Source organism: Copadichromis virginalis, linkage group LG23, assembly GCF_057382275.1.
Source record: "Copadichromis virginalis isolate Kocher_CV1m ecotype Utaka linkage group LG23, C_Virginalis_male_GT1.1, whole genome shotgun sequence".
Lineage (NCBI taxonomy): Eukaryota > Metazoa > Chordata > Actinopteri > Cichliformes > Cichlidae > Copadichromis > Copadichromis virginalis.
In genome coordinates this window covers 36794929-36811289 of record NC_140639.1, presented here as the reverse complement: position 1 = coordinate 36811289, position 16361 = coordinate 36794929, and the positions used below count along the sequence as shown (strand labels likewise).

The 16361-nt window shown below is 40.6% G+C and overlaps 1 protein-coding gene and 1 long non-coding RNA gene across 4 annotated transcripts in view; one reads left to right on the top strand and one right to left on the bottom strand.

Moving 5' to 3' along the window:
- The first annotated feature begins 3022 nt into the window (after window positions 1–3022).
- The window catches only part of LOC146681512 (bile salt export pump-like), a 37695-nt gene continuing 24356 nt past the window's right edge, over window positions 3023–16361 (top strand). Inside the window, exons 1-2 of one of the 2 annotated variants that reach the window (XM_085447635.1) lie at window positions 3023–3295; window positions 5717–5863. The gene's annotated coding sequence lies outside the window, so the exon portion shown is untranslated. The remainder of the gene's footprint in view (window positions 3296–5716; window positions 5864–16361) is intronic. The other variant, XM_085447634.1, reaches the window with a different exon arrangement.
- LOC146681513 (uncharacterized) lies at window positions 6982–8674 on the bottom strand. Of its 2 annotated transcripts, XR_014917944.1 has the most exons (4): window positions 8277–8671; window positions 7916–8024; window positions 7689–7810; window positions 6982–7546 (listed from the first exon to the last, which is right to left on the bottom strand). It is a non-coding gene; the product is annotated as an uncharacterized LOC146681513 (long non-coding RNA). The 2 variants fall into 2 exon arrangements; XR_014917943.1 differs by having other exon boundaries at window positions 7916–8674.

Sequence of the window (16361 nt, the reverse complement as noted above, 5' to 3'; positions counted from 1 at the left end):
AACCCTAAAGTTCTTTAGCTGACTCACTGAGTTGGTTCAACATGGTATAGCATACCTGATCTTTTCCCGGCGCTGATAATTTAGATTTCTGTAGTACCCGATGTAGTTCTGGCTTTGTAAAAAGGATATTTAATGAATCATCTGCATCCCCTACCAGGTCCATTGCCTCTATTCTCTGCAATAGTCATGTCTCTGCCTCGTCGCCCTTCCTCACTAACATTGCCTGAACTGTGGACTTTAACAAAAGTTTTAGCCAACACATTTGCTTTTTCCTCATCTGTTACAGCTTTGACGTCTCCATCCCTCAGGATTGGATAATCACACTCCCTTTTCATACCATTCATCCTTCTAATCATCGACCAAATGTTCTGTATTCTCGTCTCCCTCCCCACTGAATTACAAAACCCCCTCCAAAAGTCCCTCTTTGCACTTTTAGTGGTTCTTTTTACCTTCCTCTTTCTCTCTCTCCCCCTCCTGCTCTGTTCCTGTGCAAGTCTAACTACCGCCCCTCCCTCCTCTTCCCAGCGCAAAGCACAAGGCTCGCGTGAGGAGTGAAGCGGAAAAAGAGTGCGAGAGAAAAAAAAAAAAAAAAAAAACCACGGCTCGCGATCCATTTAACCCTAGTCATAAAGCGTATATTTATTTTCTTACTGTTCTTATATATATTGATATACTGGACTGTATGTAGCGGAGATGACAATAAAGTTTACTTTGACTTCAGCGAGGAAGCGCACCAAGGGTTCTCACGCTCACTTTTCGCGTACAGAATTTCGAAAAAAACATCGGTGCAAATTATAAATCTGTATCATAATGTCCGGTGTTTTCATGTTTGCTGTTTTGTTTTTATTTTATTTTATTTCGCGAGCTCCAGCCAGCCAGAGAATCACCCGCCGCCCCGCCCTCTCCTCCCTGTGCCACAAGCAGCAGGCGCACCTCGCAAACGGTGTGCCCTTACTCCCAGCAAATGGGCGATAGTAAGCCGATCGGTGCCTATGCCTATCCCAATATGCGCTGGCATGACGTCGGGGCAGCATGAGTACGAGTAAATTATTATTATTATTTTTTTGCCGATGCCCGTGATGCCGCCCCGGGCAACCGCCCGTATCAAAAACTGGTTGTAGATACAACTTTTCTTTTTTGACCCCTAAAAAAATGCTGGTCTGCACTGGTTTAATTTTTCCTGAATCTCTTCTGAAAACTCCATGTTTTTGCCTCAAAATTATATTCGCCTGACAAGGATCAGGGTCATACATTTGTACCACAAGGTGGCAGAAGTGCTGTTTAATGACTCATTTGCTGTTCTGCAGAGGCTGCTTTCAGATACCCCTAGAAGATTTCCACTTTTAAAGTTTTAAACTCACGGATATGTAAATGCTATACGACAAATTTTTAACAGAATATAATAAAACAGGACTACTTGCTAGGTACACTAAGCTGTTAATGCACATTTCCCAGCTCTAAATAAATCTCACCAAGTCAAGCAACTTAAAGTTTCTGGGGATTTTGTTAATCATTGCAACATTTCTAAGCCTACAGAGAGAACCACAGTTCCCTTTAGGTTGACTTTACACATCATTTATGTGCACGAAGATAATACATTTTCCATGACACATGTCAAAAACACATCAAACAAGAGCTATTAAATGTACCCATTCTTTAAATTATTTATTTAGTGATATTGCACTTGGTACATTTGCCATTTTTTGTGGTATTGCCAGCCTGAATAAAGTAATTGACATGCAGTGGAGATTTTAAAACACTGTGCTTGAAATGAGTATCGCTATGTTACCATGACCTCTTAATCTGAAAGGCTTCTCCCAGACATGCACATTATTTTGTTGTTTGTGGTTTCCTGAATGCACTTGAAAGCTGCGGTGAATGACCTAAAGTTCACAACCATCAAACCCTCAAATGTGCAACCATGCATATCCAATTGCCAGCCATTATTATATAAATAATATAAATCACTAAAGTTGTCCATCATTCATGACTGAAGAGGGAAATTTATACACAAAAAAGAAGAATTTTGTGTGTTCCACATAGTTAAAATATGAGTTAGAGGACTTCAACAGCATCTATAAACATGTCTTAAATTTACTATCTACACTTGCACAGCAATGCCTTGACTGTTCATTAGTTTTTGATTAGAAGTTGGACTTTTTGCAACTACCAGACTCAGCAACCTGTGTTTATCCCTTTATTCAATTTAATCTCAGAGAAATGTACTGATAGTAAGGTCCTCATGAATAAGAATGTAAGTAAATATAAATATAAGTTGGAACAACTTCATTTTTTTATAAGTGTGACACTGCGTGTCTGGCCCGGCACACACACGTCAGTGTTGCAGGGCAAGTGAACCTTTTATTTTCCTTTTCAGTGAACAAACTTGCAGCCTTTTCAGCCGTTGCGGCTGCTCTGGCTCAGGTCTCTCGTCTTCTGTGGTCCCAGCTGGCTACTAAAACAGGGAAAGCATGATTGGATGATTGAGCCCACCTGCCCTGCCAGCATCCCTGGCACTGCCCCCAAACCCACTGCAGCACCCCTCCTCTGCAGCTGAACAGCAGACCACACCCTGCCACATTAAGTTTAAAGGCATTCATTTTCTTCTTCTTCTTCCTTCTCCAACACGTTCTCACTCCCAACTCGTCAAACGTGTGACGCATGGTCAGGCTCCCTCTGCTTCACTTATGGACGCGCAGGGTACCCCCCTCGCGTCGGGAATTGACGTGAAGGGTCCTCCGATTGAAGAGATTGCCGCGGAAGTGCCTGTTGTCGGTATATTTAGACATTTTCCATCCATCCATCCATCCAGGCCCTGCGACAGACTGGCGACCTGTCCAGGGTGTACCCCGCCTCTCGCCCTATGACAGCTGGGATAGGCTCCAGCGCCCCCCGCGACCCTGAAAAGGATAAGCGGAAGCGAATGGATATTTAGACATTTTCCAAATCACATTGTAGTGACGTATACAGAACACAATAAACTATATAATGTAAACAACTACCTGAAAAACAGGTAGAACGATACTTTTGTATCGTTTATTGCATTTATGGAGGGAGTGATGTATGCTGGGTAATGGCCAACATAGCTACTGGGTCACTATTCACCCGCTTCGGCTGTTATCAGTCCATACAATGGGCGTTATAAGCACAAACCAGTCCCATAGATATGGGCCATCTCCTGCTAGATTGTTCAGAAGGTTGTTCTCATCCATCCAGATGGAGGATCACTAACAGGAGCGTGGAAGACTCCAGAATCCACTCTGGCTGGAATCCGGTGGATATGCAGTGTGTACAGGTAAGACCATTTAAACGGACAGCATTTAAAAGTCAGCGAGTGTCAGTAATGTTAATGTGGTTATGTTAGTAATACACCGAGTGCTAATATAACAGCTTTAAGATGCATTTGTAGATGTTATTACGTGTTTTACCGTCTTTATGGTGCTAGCTTAAAGTTACGGTGTAAACGTTAGCTTATATTGGAGTAAAGCTGTTACTGTTTAAACGATGTTAGCACAGAAATATTAGCTTCTGTCATGACTGATGAAGTTACTAGTTAATAAAGTTTTCAGTAAAGTGTTTAATCGCAGCCACAGATTGACAGCAAATATCTCGATTAGCTTCAGTGCATCCATAATAAATATGTGCAAGTTTCAGTGCTTCGTTTAAACTGTATGATACTTATACTGACCCAGGGTCAGTGTAAAATACAATCCTAGCTGTGTGAACAAAGCCACTGTAAATTTAATCCTGCATGACAAACCTCAGGATGCAGGTTATTGTTACTCTTTCCTGCTGGCACACCTGTTACACCTGAGAGTCAGCTAGAAACTTACAGTGTCGTGGACATCATGCAAAGACTGCCAGACTCTGTAATACTGCAAATGATCAGTGACTCAGGTTATCACTAAACTTTAAACGGCACCTCTGTGTCTCTGTGTGCTGAACATTTAGGATTGAGTCAGGCTGCATCAGCTGAAGCTGTTATTTGTATATATAAGTATTTTTTATTCAGGTGTGGGGAAAATACGTAAGACTGCAGTGAAGCGATGCACCAGATTAATCCCTGGCCAAAGGTATCGTACTTAAATCAGACTACTGATCCAGCCACATCAGCCTTTTGTGAGGTCTGTTTAAAGTTGACTAAAAGTGAACTGCAGGTTCCTGAGAGGTGGACTGTGAGCACAGAAACACATGTTCATACATACAGCTGCAGCAAACTTACATTAATTTTAAATAGATTTGTCTCTGTGTTAGTCCTCTGACAGACTGGTGACCTGTCCAGATGTGTCCTACCTATGACTACTGGGACAGGCTCTAGCCTTTTTAATAGAAATTTTCTGTTATTCTCATTTAAAGTATTTAAGTGCTTATGCATATGCTTAGTTGTGACACTGTTATGGACTGTTCAGTGAAAGTTTCTAAAACTAGATGAACTTACTTCAGCGTCAGCAGTTTGAGAGAACAACTCCCTTTACGGGTGCTGATAAGGCCAAGGGCACAAAACAGCATAACCATTGATCTGTTGAAGTGTGGTAGGATCAGTTTGTAACTTCCTCCCTCTTCCTTGGAATGCGTAAAGGAGGAGGAGCACAACTTCTGTGGCAGCACTGACATGACTGAACTGTGATGTTTGATGTGTGTTGGCGCAGTAACAAATAGCTTGATCACAGCTCTTTCTGTGTTGCAGACTTTATTTTAAAAATTCCACGACACCTCCCCCCCTCCCACTGTGAACCTGAATTGAATATTCAGAAGACATTTGTTTAAATAGTTCTACAAATCTGAGCCATAAAGATTGCTGGACTGCATGATGGCCTTACCCCTGAGCAGTCATCCTGTTAAAGGAGGAACCACTTAGAAGTTGTTTCTTTCACACTTTGCAAATCATTTCACGTTTTTGATAGTTATGAAGACAGAATATGTTTTTAAGGTCATGCTAGGCGGTTGCTATGGTGGTTGCTGTGGACTTGGCTGGACCGCGTCCGATTCCTGTTATTAGCTGTCCGCCATAGGAAGGCTGCGTTCCATTTACAAGTAGTGACAGTCTGCCGCAACTCGAACTCAAACCCCGCTTTGTTCTTTAATTATAGGCCTTTTATAGCCGTTCATGACACGCACACACACACACACATAAAGCACTTTGCCTCACCATGAGAATGCAAGTTTACCTAACCTAACCTTTAAAATATCTTATATAGTATAGAAAAATGAAGCAACCAGAGATTTAATGATGAAGACTCTGGGTTCTGTAGTTCACGTTTTACAGTCCTGAATGACTCTTTTCATATGATTTATTGAAGAGGAGTTTAGAATGCACTTTACATTTAGACTGTTGCTGTTTCATTTTTTGCATTGTTGCCGTGTTATGTCATGAATAAGGTTCACCTGCTGGGGGTTTGATGGATCAGCTGGACAATACAGTCAAAGACAGACTTCATTCATCATATGCAAGAATCCTAGTTGGATTTTTGTTGTCACTCATGTTTTTGAACCAAATATTGAAAACAAATCTGACAGACTGGATACCTGGTCAGGTGTACATTACCTTGTACTCAAGCATCCCAGGACAGAGCCCTGCCCCACCATGAGCCTGGGTGGATGTGTGGTTATAATATAAAAGGACCAATACTGAATATGAATATTTCATGAAAATTGAATTATAATACAAATTAGTAATAAGGGTTTCTCTGCGCCCTTATCTACCCCATACTCAAAGAGCTGCGGGCAGAGAGGGTGACAGGAGAGGATGGCACTGAAGAGAAGATGCTCGGTTTCTGGAGTCTCCTGGTCCTGTCAGTATTAGTAGGATACATCTGCTGTGTCTTCTCGTGGATGCTCACCTACCTTGACTCGTTCCAGCCTGGTATGGATTTCCCAACACTGCGGACAGTGGCCCACGTCAGAGACGTTTAATATTTATTACATATGTCTGAATTGCTAACCCTAACCCTAGCTCAACAGACCACAATGCCCTGGACTGTCAGTATTATTACATGCTGTGAACATAAGTAGCTTTGATCACAGTTTATGTTGTAAAAGAGAAGGAATATTGAAAAAAAGATCAACATTGTGATATTATTTCTTCCAAACTGACCAGAAACATGCTTGTCATACTCTCACAGCAAAGGATCAAACTCACTGTGCATGACGGCTCAGGCCAATGATGTCTGTTAGATTGTCAGTTGTTTAGTGCTTCTGTACAGTTAGGGTCACCGTCTCTATTTCAGAATAATTAATATGCAGAAAACACTAAAAGTTGATTGTCTTCCAATATTCTAGCATAATTAAAAAACTTTGACTTTGTAAGTACATATTATTAGTCCTAATGCCAGTATGATTCTTCATAACTCCTGCTTTGAAATACTGAACTTTAAAATTTACCTGATGAAAGATCATTTACAGTGGCACTCTGTCAGGATCATTCTGACTGTAAGATCACTGTATTAATCTGAATCCTTCCGAAATGTGCTGTGAATGAATGCTGATGCAACTCACTGTGGGAAAGCTGTTAATAAAATGAATCTGTGACACATGCAACACATTCACAGAGGAAGAGGACACAAAGGGAGGACACGCAGAGGCTGTGTTAAAGTCAGAAATCCAAATCTTTATTAACTCATTCACTGCCATTGACGTCTATAGACGTCAATTACGTTTTTCAATGGGAGGGGCTAGAATACAACCTCGGGCAGCTTGTCAGTGAACATCAGACTGCTTGAAATGTATTTTTCACAAAAAGCTTGTTTTCTCCCTTTTTGTGGTCAAAACAGGCATTTTTGGTGGAACCCACCTCTCTTCTACAGCTGATTACTAAAGAATGGAAAATGGTAGAAACAAGCTTTTTTTTTTTGGATGGAAGAAGAGAGTCTGTTCTTCATTTTGGTAGGTTCAGCGTTTATATGATCATAACACACAGTTTTCTGTGGCTCTTCAAAAATGAGTAAAAATGCTCAAAAACCCTGGCAGTGAATGAGTTAAAAAACAGGCGGCGGTAACGAACAGGAAGACAAGCAGTCCATCAAACAGTCCACAGGGTCAAACATACAGAGAATTCAAACAGCAGTAAAAAATAACTGGACACTGAAAAACTTAAAGCAATGTGTGACGCAATAAAAGGAAGCAGCGCAGTATATTCACTGAATTATCATCAATTACAAAAGAGAAAAACGACGATTTCGAAGGATTATTTTCTTAAATGCAGTTAGAGTGTGGCTGGTAAAGATGGAAACATACAGAATGTAAACTGTGTGAGTTTGGTGAACTTTGTTAGTAACAAATGAGGTAAAAAAAACAACCCCAAAACAGACAAAACACAGAAAGAGGCTCTCAGTATTCATTAATAATTAGAAAGAAACATTCTGGTCGTGGATTTTTACAGTCTTAGTTCCGCTCGCTGTCATCATTATAATCATCATAATCAATGGGTCCTGAGGTGGGTGGGGCTGTCTCTGGTGATGTCACCATGAAGGAACAGCATCTGGCACGTGTTGGTGAAACATCTCAGTACACTGGTGTAGTTTCCTCTCCAGCTGTTTGACATGTGACACTTGAACATTAAGGGGAAGGAGAAGAAACAGTGTTAGGTCAGGTGACCACATGGTTTCTAAAGTAACTGACAGGAAGTAACCAGGCCGTTAGAAATGGATGGCATGTGTTTAGAGTTACTGGAGTTGGGTAACTCTACTTACCAAAAGCAGAAGCACACAGATGAAGGATCAGATGCTGAATGTTGCAGGAACATGCTCATGTGCGGTGGTCATTCAGTGCTGCTCCGGCAGGTTAGACAGTCCAAGACTGATATACTGCCCATCTGAGAGTTTGAAAACACACATGCAAAGATTTATTTTGTATTACAGTCAAAGTTGGATGTTCATTTTTGTCCTTTAAAAATGTTTGTGTATTTGAAAGCACTAACATTTAAGGATGACTTGGATCGTCTCCTTTAAAGGGGAGACAAGTGTATCCACTGATCCACGTCACTTTACCTGGATGATGACTCCTCTCCCCCTCACTCAGAAACGCTCCTAATATAACCAAGCAAATAAATAATATTGAAGATTTACTTACATCATTACAAAAACATCAAAAACATCTCCCTTTGATTCTATTTCTGCATTCCTGCTGAACATCAGGCAACAAATATCTCAATAAATCACAGTAAAATGTAAAGCACATGTTTTCTCTGCTTTGTCTAACCTCTGCAGAGCCTCTGTCAAGAAAAACATATCTGTAAGCATAAAACAAATATACATTTCATAACACGTCACTGGACAAACCTCGGTCAGTTGATTTCCTCTGTGCAGTGCAGACGAACATCAGTCAGCAAGTCAAGGTGGTGAGATGGACTGGTGTCCTTTGTGACTCTGCTGGTTCTTCTGAGGAAACACCACCGTCTCTCCACACCGTCACCATCTGTGAGCACAAACTGCTGCTCTGCTAGCATGTAGGAAATCACATATCACACACACAGGGGTGAAGAAACATTAGAGCTCAACTTTGGATACTTTAGATCTAAACAGATCAAAGTAGCTCTTAGTTTCAGCAATCAGTGAACAGACAAACAATGATACCAAACTGATTCTGTATGAATACAATATGGTATTTTCAATACAGGTGTCAAATTAATTTATTAAAACTAATACAGATATATGTATATATATATATTTAATAAATTAGTTTGCTAAATTATAAGAATATATATATATATATATTTTCATTTAACAATTCCAACTGAAAGAAATTAAATATTGAACAAAAATATATTGTCACATTCTGAGCATGCTCAGCACGCTGACAAACTTGAAGCTGCTACAGATTTTAAGAAGTGATAATTATAGGGAAAAAACTTCTCTTTTTCATCCGTTTAATCAAACATTTGATGCCTCAGCTGTCTCAGTCTATAGCGTTCTGCAACTACAACTAAGCTGAAGCTTGGATTTGGCTGCAGGTGCCCCTGTACATCCTTCTCAACATGTGGGTACCATTTAATCCCACTTCTTCTTGAGCTTTGCTTCATCACAAGACCAAAGGTGGCATCCCGTGTCACGGTCATATCATCATCCAGAAGAAACATTTGAAGAAACATCATGGAGAAGAAACATTTACGCGCCTCCTGGTTTTGTTTTCTGATCCTGCGAAAAGACTGAGGACAACAAAGCCCAGAGAACACGAGATACACAACATCCAACATTCAGACTCAACAGCCTCCATAAATGAAAAGCACCAGGTTGGTTCAGTTATAGTAGATATAAGCATACTTCACATTACTGGGTATGAATAATAATGAGGAGGCAAACTTTGAAGATGCAGAGCATGATGTCCCATCATCAGACTGTAAACAAACATCCACCAGGCTTCTTTGCTGGCAAAATTGATGATTCTCCTATCAGGGATCAGTAGAGTGTATTAACCTGTGGTATAAGCAGCAGTCACTGAAATATTACTGTTTCAGATAAGAAATCTAGGACATAAAAGCCAGGGTGGGAGGGATCTCTGCAAACTGACTTACCTCTGCAAGTGTGAAGCTCAACAAAAATCTGACTCTCCAGTCACAGACAAACAAAAAACTCCAGCTGGGAGATAGAAAACGCTGTCTGGGTCTTGCTGGATATTGCTGGTCAGGGTCCACACATTAGCAGAGTGCTTCTTGGTCCCACTGACCCATGTGGACAGTGACTGTGAAGAACTGTTCTGGAAAACAGAAAAGAGAATTAAAATAACAAAAAGCCAAACAGGACCATGCGTCACACGTTTGACGAGTTGGGAGTGAGAACGTGTTGCCTTCTCACTTTAGCGCTTGCTAACGCAGAGAGTTTGCCCCTAGCTCTCCTTATCCCTAGCATCTTTCTCTGTCTCACAGATCTTCTGCATATCTTTCTTCACTACATTCATGAACCTGCTCTGTGGTCTTCCTCTTTTCCTTCTGCCCAGCAACTCCATTTTTAACATCAGTTGTCCAGTATATCCAATATTTGTCTTCCATACATGTCAAAACTAGGGCTGGGCGATATGACCCAAAATTCATATCTCGATATTTTTTAGCTGGATGGCGATATAAGATATATATCTCGATTTTTTTTTTTAAAGCCATAAGTTAAGAACAAAAAGAGAGTTCTTAGTCACACTGTGTCCCAGATGTCACACGGGCACTTTTATTTACATACAGCGTAGATATTACTCAAAAATAAATTATCAGCATATATTAAATAATCATGGTCCATAAATAAAAGAAAACAATGTTGTTTTTGTGCATAACAAAAAGCTCACAATTGTGCAGTGAAAATGTAAACTAATAGACGCTGAGCATAATAACAAAGAGACAGATTTCACAGCTGCACCACGTCTCTGAACAGGTGCCATTTGTGGTCCTTATACACACACAGTACGTATCACTCCGCGAGGCTCCTCCCCGGTAGCCGTAATCCTCCGACAATCCATCAAGCGGTGCAGCTCCGTAGCTTAGCAAAGTCATATTAAAACATTTTTTGACAGATTGCTGAGCGCTGTGTACCACATAATATCGGTTCGCGGTCAGTAAGCACAACCAGAATTCATACATAAGGCGCACTGTCGATTTTTGAGAAAATGAAAGGATTTTAGGCCGTGCAGCCCCTCCTGGCTGCATGTCGTTAGCGCGGTTAGCTCGCTAACACGTTGACACCGTCCAGCCCCACGCACGGTAACTCGCTAACGGAGATTTTCCGCTTTCATCTTGTCATTGCCTGCAGGTGAAGCTATGGGGGAGGCGGAGTTGTGTTCAGTGAAGGAGAGGCGAGGCCGAGTAACGTTGCGTAGAGACAAAAGTGGACGAAAGAGAGGCAAACCTGTGGCTTCACAAGTATAATCATAACGTAACATAGACTATATCGATATAAACGATATTGTCACATCTTATATCTCGTATGAAAATATATCGATATTTTTAAAAAACTCGATATATCGCCCAGCCCTAGTCAAAACCATTTCAGCCTGGCCTCTTTAACTTTGTCTCCAAACCACTCAACCTCAGCTACTTGTATACTTGTTTTGAACTCTTAACCAAATGTGACTGAAAAAGAAACAATGCATCATGGGAATGCCCCAGCAGATTAGAGGTATTGCAATGTATCTAAGGAATTACTTAAGGTCAACTAATTCAGCCCTAACTATGCTTTATCAAAAAGCATATAATTACTCCAACAGGGTAACAGGATTTGGTGGAAGCAATGTGATGGTGTGGGGTGGCTTCTCCCTCCATTGAAAAACAAAGCTGCAACCAGTGGCCAAATCTCCACAGTCTGGGACCAAACTCCATCCCCTAACAATTTTTGCCCCCAGAGAGTGGGTTTATCAGAGAGATTTATCAGACTATCTCCAGAATTTGGGAGGAAGAGGCTTGCCTCCAGTCCTGTCCTTAACCACAATGAACACATGTGAGATCACCTTGGGTTGCTGTTTGTGCCAGAGGGACCAACACAACCACACTGGCAGACTTGTAACAAATGCTGGTTGAGGAATGGGATGCCATTCCACAGCAGTGTGTGACAAAGCTGGTGACCAGTATGAGGGGGGAGGTGCAAGGCAGATTTATTTATATAGCACATTTTCATGCACAAGACAACTCAAGGTGCTTTATATAAACATTAAAAGGCATTACATTAAAAACAAAGAACATTAAACAACAGATAGCGAGAAACCATCAACGGTGAGTTATATACGACACAAACAGAGGTCAATGGCAAATACACCGTCATCGTAACTATTATCATTTCCACCACAATCACCACCACAACCATCATCAGCTCTGCCATCATCATCATCATCATCGCCACCACTGTCAGTGTACATATGCATGAAAATATATTCAAAAGAGAAAAAAAAACCTGTACATATTATTTAAAAGTGATAACACAAAAAAGTTTCAAGACCTAATTTAAAGGACTTTTGAGCAGATTTTGATCAGAGTTCAGGTTTTCTGGTAGTTTGATATTATTTGACCAAATTAGTAGAGTTTAGTTCTGGACCAGAACCATTCAGCACCTGGCGGCAGTGTGACAAATACACTGGCAGCAACCTTTTAAAATGAGATGTTTGGGGCACAGGAAATCAGTGTAGAGATCTGTGAACTTAAGTAATGTGTTCCCTTTTATTGGTCTTTGTAAGGAAACATGCAGCTGTGTTCTGAATTAGTTGCAGTTGTCTTAATGATTTTTAAAAGAGACTTGAAAAAAACTCCATTATAGTAGTCAAGCCTACTGAAAACAAATGCATGAACAAAATTCTCTAAATCATTTTGGGCCATCAGTCCCCTTATTCTAGATATATTCTTTAGGTGATAAAAAGGATGATTTGTTTATTGCTTTGATATGGCTTTTAAAATTTAGCTTAGATTCCAAAATATCACCAAGATTTCAGGCAGAATTTCAGCATTCTAGCAAGTGAAGGTGGGCATTGTACTTTGGACCCTCATCTGTTTTTATCCATCCATCCATCCTACTCTAAGCCCTTCCCGCATGGCCTAAGCCCTCACCCTATCTCTAACAGAGAGGACAGCCACCCTTCGGAGAAAGCTCATTTCTGCCGCTTGTATCCAAAATCTTGTTCTTTCGGTCACTACCCAAAGCTTGTGACCATAAGTGAGGGTAGGGACGCAGATCGACCAGTAAATTGAGAGCTTCACTTTTACACTCAGCCCTCACTTCACCATGACATATTGGTACAACGTCCACATCACTGCAGCCGCAGCACCAATCCATCTGTTGAACTCCCGCTCCCTTTTCCCCTCACTCGCGAACAAGTACCCGAGTGAGGGGAGAAGGTGGCCGAGATGCTTAAACTACTCCACTTGGGGCAGGAACTCGTCCCTGACTCGGAGTGAGCACGCCACCCTTTTCCAGCTGAGGACCGTGGGATCAGAATTGGAAATGCTGTATTTCATTCCCACCGCTTCACACTTGTCTGTGAACTGCTCCAGTGTGAGCTGGAGGCGGTCACTTGATGAGGCCAACAGAATCACATTATCTGCAAAAAGCAGAGATGAGATTCTGAGACCATCCAAATGGAAGCCTTTAGCCAGTTGGCTATGCCTAGAAATTCTGTCCAGAAAAATTATGAACAGAATAGGTGACAAAGGGCAGCCGTGGCAGTGTCCAACACCCACTGGAAACAAGTCTGAATTATTGCCAGCTATGGGGACCAAGCTCTTGCAATGATTTTATAAGGATTGAATGGCCTGTAGCAATAGGCCAGACACCACATACTCCTGAAGCACCTCCCACAAGACACCCAGAAGGATAAGGTCGAATGTCTTGATAGCGGATATCAAGATTTGTTTCTCCATGGAGAAACTCACTTGAGTCTTTACTGTTGTTGGATGAATGCACTCCAAAACATCTGTAATTTTGAAACTGAACTCATCTACAAGCTTGTTAACTGTTAAGTGGACAAAGTCCACAAAGTGGAGGCAAAGAGGAGATAGTGTGGGAGAATAATTCCCTTGTCATTTCATTAATATATTACTTACTGATTACCTCAATTTTGCGTCTTTGTGCACTGGAGCATTTACACGAAAAAAACACACAGTTATGGTCACGGAGAGCCACATCACTTCCTGTGATCTTAGAAATATTAAAACCCCTGGTTTTAATATTACATCCAGTCTACGCCCTGTGCGTTGGCACTGTAACATGTTGGATCAACTTATAATTAACCAGAATATTACACATGGGAAATGTCAACATGGATGTTATAATCACCAGTGATTACCAGATAATCAGATTAAGTACAAATTATGGACAATAATTCAGCAAATTCATCAAAGAATATTGTATTTAGGTGGCTTATAAAATTTAGAAAAACTGAATATAGTAACCCTGATTGCAACATATTGAAAGGAAGTATATTCTCTGTAGTACATATGTTTGCACTGGATGGAATTATTGACTAGATTGGTCAATAGGCCCTCCTTTCTTTCCCTCTCTCTCGTGAACAAAACTGAAGTCAGGAGTGACTGATTCAGTAAGAATGATTGTAATTGTATCTTTATCTAGCCAAGTCTCCATTAAAAACATGAAATTAAGTTAATGTATGATAATAACATCATTAATTAACAATGATTTACCTGACAACTAAATTAAAAGTGTTGCAAGTGTTATGTACCTTCTTAGGTCTTTTCCTGTTACTTTTTTTTTTGTCCTGTTTGGATCTTTAGCCATCAGAATTGTTGTCTTAAGGCCAAGAAAGATGCCAAGCGGATTTATTTTACCAAGTGGATCATCATGGCCTTGCCTTATTGGTCCATTTGATTGACCTTTATTATAATTATGTAATTATTTTATTTTTGGTTGCTACAAACGGGACAGACATGACAGGGGGATAGGACAGGGAGAGAGAATGAAAGAAAGAGAGGGAGAGAAAGAAAACCAGAGGGGAGAAGAGACGGTGAGAAAGGGGGGAAGAAAGAAAGAAAAACAAACAAAACACCTGGATCACCTGTATGGAGAAAAAAAAAACAGAAGAGAAAGCAAACAAAAAAAGAGCAACATAATAAATACAGCACCACCCCGATAAACTAGCTAGCAGTAGATAACAGTAGATACTAAATATTAAACGATATTGTGCAGCACGCAAGATAGACAGCACACAATGTGCTTTGAGGCATCAGCCAAGAAAGGTGTAGTCCGCGTCTGTGAACACCCGTGTGTACACCTGTGTGCATACCTGTGTGGATCAGCATGCTTGTATTCCAAAGGTTTCTCCATATAACGATCTGCTAGGGAGTGTGGGGAGCCATAGCCCTGTTCCCCAGGGCATGAAGCAGGTATGGAGGAGATCCAGGCCCCAGGTCTTTTCCTGTTACTAATCAGCATGGGATCTTTTATTTTGAGGACTGAGTTCTCCCTGTACCAGTCTGTCATCCTACTCAACCTGCAAAGATTTATTTTTAAGTATTCTATGTTTGTTTGGGATCTTCACCTGGGCCCAGGTGAAGTAGGATTTAGAGGCTTCCTTGGAAGTGAGGGAGGGACAGGACATTTTAGACACGAGGGAATGGCAGTAGGGCAGGGAGTTAGTTTATTATGTGCAGTGACCAATCATTCAAAACTTTCAAAATTTTGGACAGTTTCAGTGCTGTGGCATGAACCTGTGTTTCACACAAGTCTTTATAAGCTCTGAGCAGAAAAATCTCCACAGACATGCACATCTATGCATAGTGTTAATTTTGTATTGGACCATATGATATTATTTATAATTGAGATTTCCCTCAAAACTATCTTTGATTTCTTTTAGAAATAGGCAATGAAATACGTAAGTTAACCCCGCTAAACAATCTGACAAATCACAACAGTACAGCACCTAATCACAGCAGCGATCACTCTGGAGAAACATGGCGTGGCAGGATCAATACGAGGTATCTATACAGCAACAAAATTAAATGTTCTTTGTATTGGGGACGTTAGAAAAGATACAAAATACCAAGTCATACTAAACAAACAAACTGCTACTAAACAAAAAAGCTTTCACTAGCACAATTATTATTATAATGAACTCATTTTTGTTATTACTGGTCGACCACTGCCACTGTGTGTAACATGTGGAAGATGTACAGCAAGAAGTATTCAGCTTTCTAAATGCTGTGCATGTTGTTTACTGTCCCACAAAATAAATGGATGGCCAGGTCATTACTACAGTGACCACAGAGGTTGCATGGAGCTTAGATTAGCTGGAAACTCAAGTCCTTGATTTAATTTAATGTTATTTGATTTTAGGGGCTCGTAAAGAGGATCTACATCATTTGGATAACTGTTACACTGAATCTTCGGTCTGTGTACATTCCCATAGCTACTGACTGCAGAAACTATGTCATCCTTTGCTGGTAATGTAACTGCTGATGCACTTCTGACAGAGCAGCCACACTGATAATAATACTAACAGACAGTTCTTAGAAGAAGGCCTTCTAGTAGACACAGCTATGGCTCACAACTCACCTTGTGTTTGATTATCACATCATCATTTGATATTGGTTAATGTTAGCTAACTGGAGCCTACATTTTCCTTTCATGTTGCTCTGTAACTATCCCAAATAGTGTAACAAAATGTTACCTATCAAAATGTAAAGGATTTACACTTTTTCATACTGGTATTTTAGCTTTTCAAAGTATAGAACTCAAGACCGCAGTAAAGTTTTCAAAGCAACAGTGCAGCCGCTTTTTCCTGCGGAACTCCTTTCCAAGGGGCATAACTTCCAGGGAAAACATGACCACTTTGTTTGATTTGAGCATAATTCATTGTAAGAGACTGAAAGCCCTTAAACAATATATGAAAATTGCAAGACTAAACTAAGTTTAGATGAGAAATTTAAATTAGTCATTGACAGGGGATGT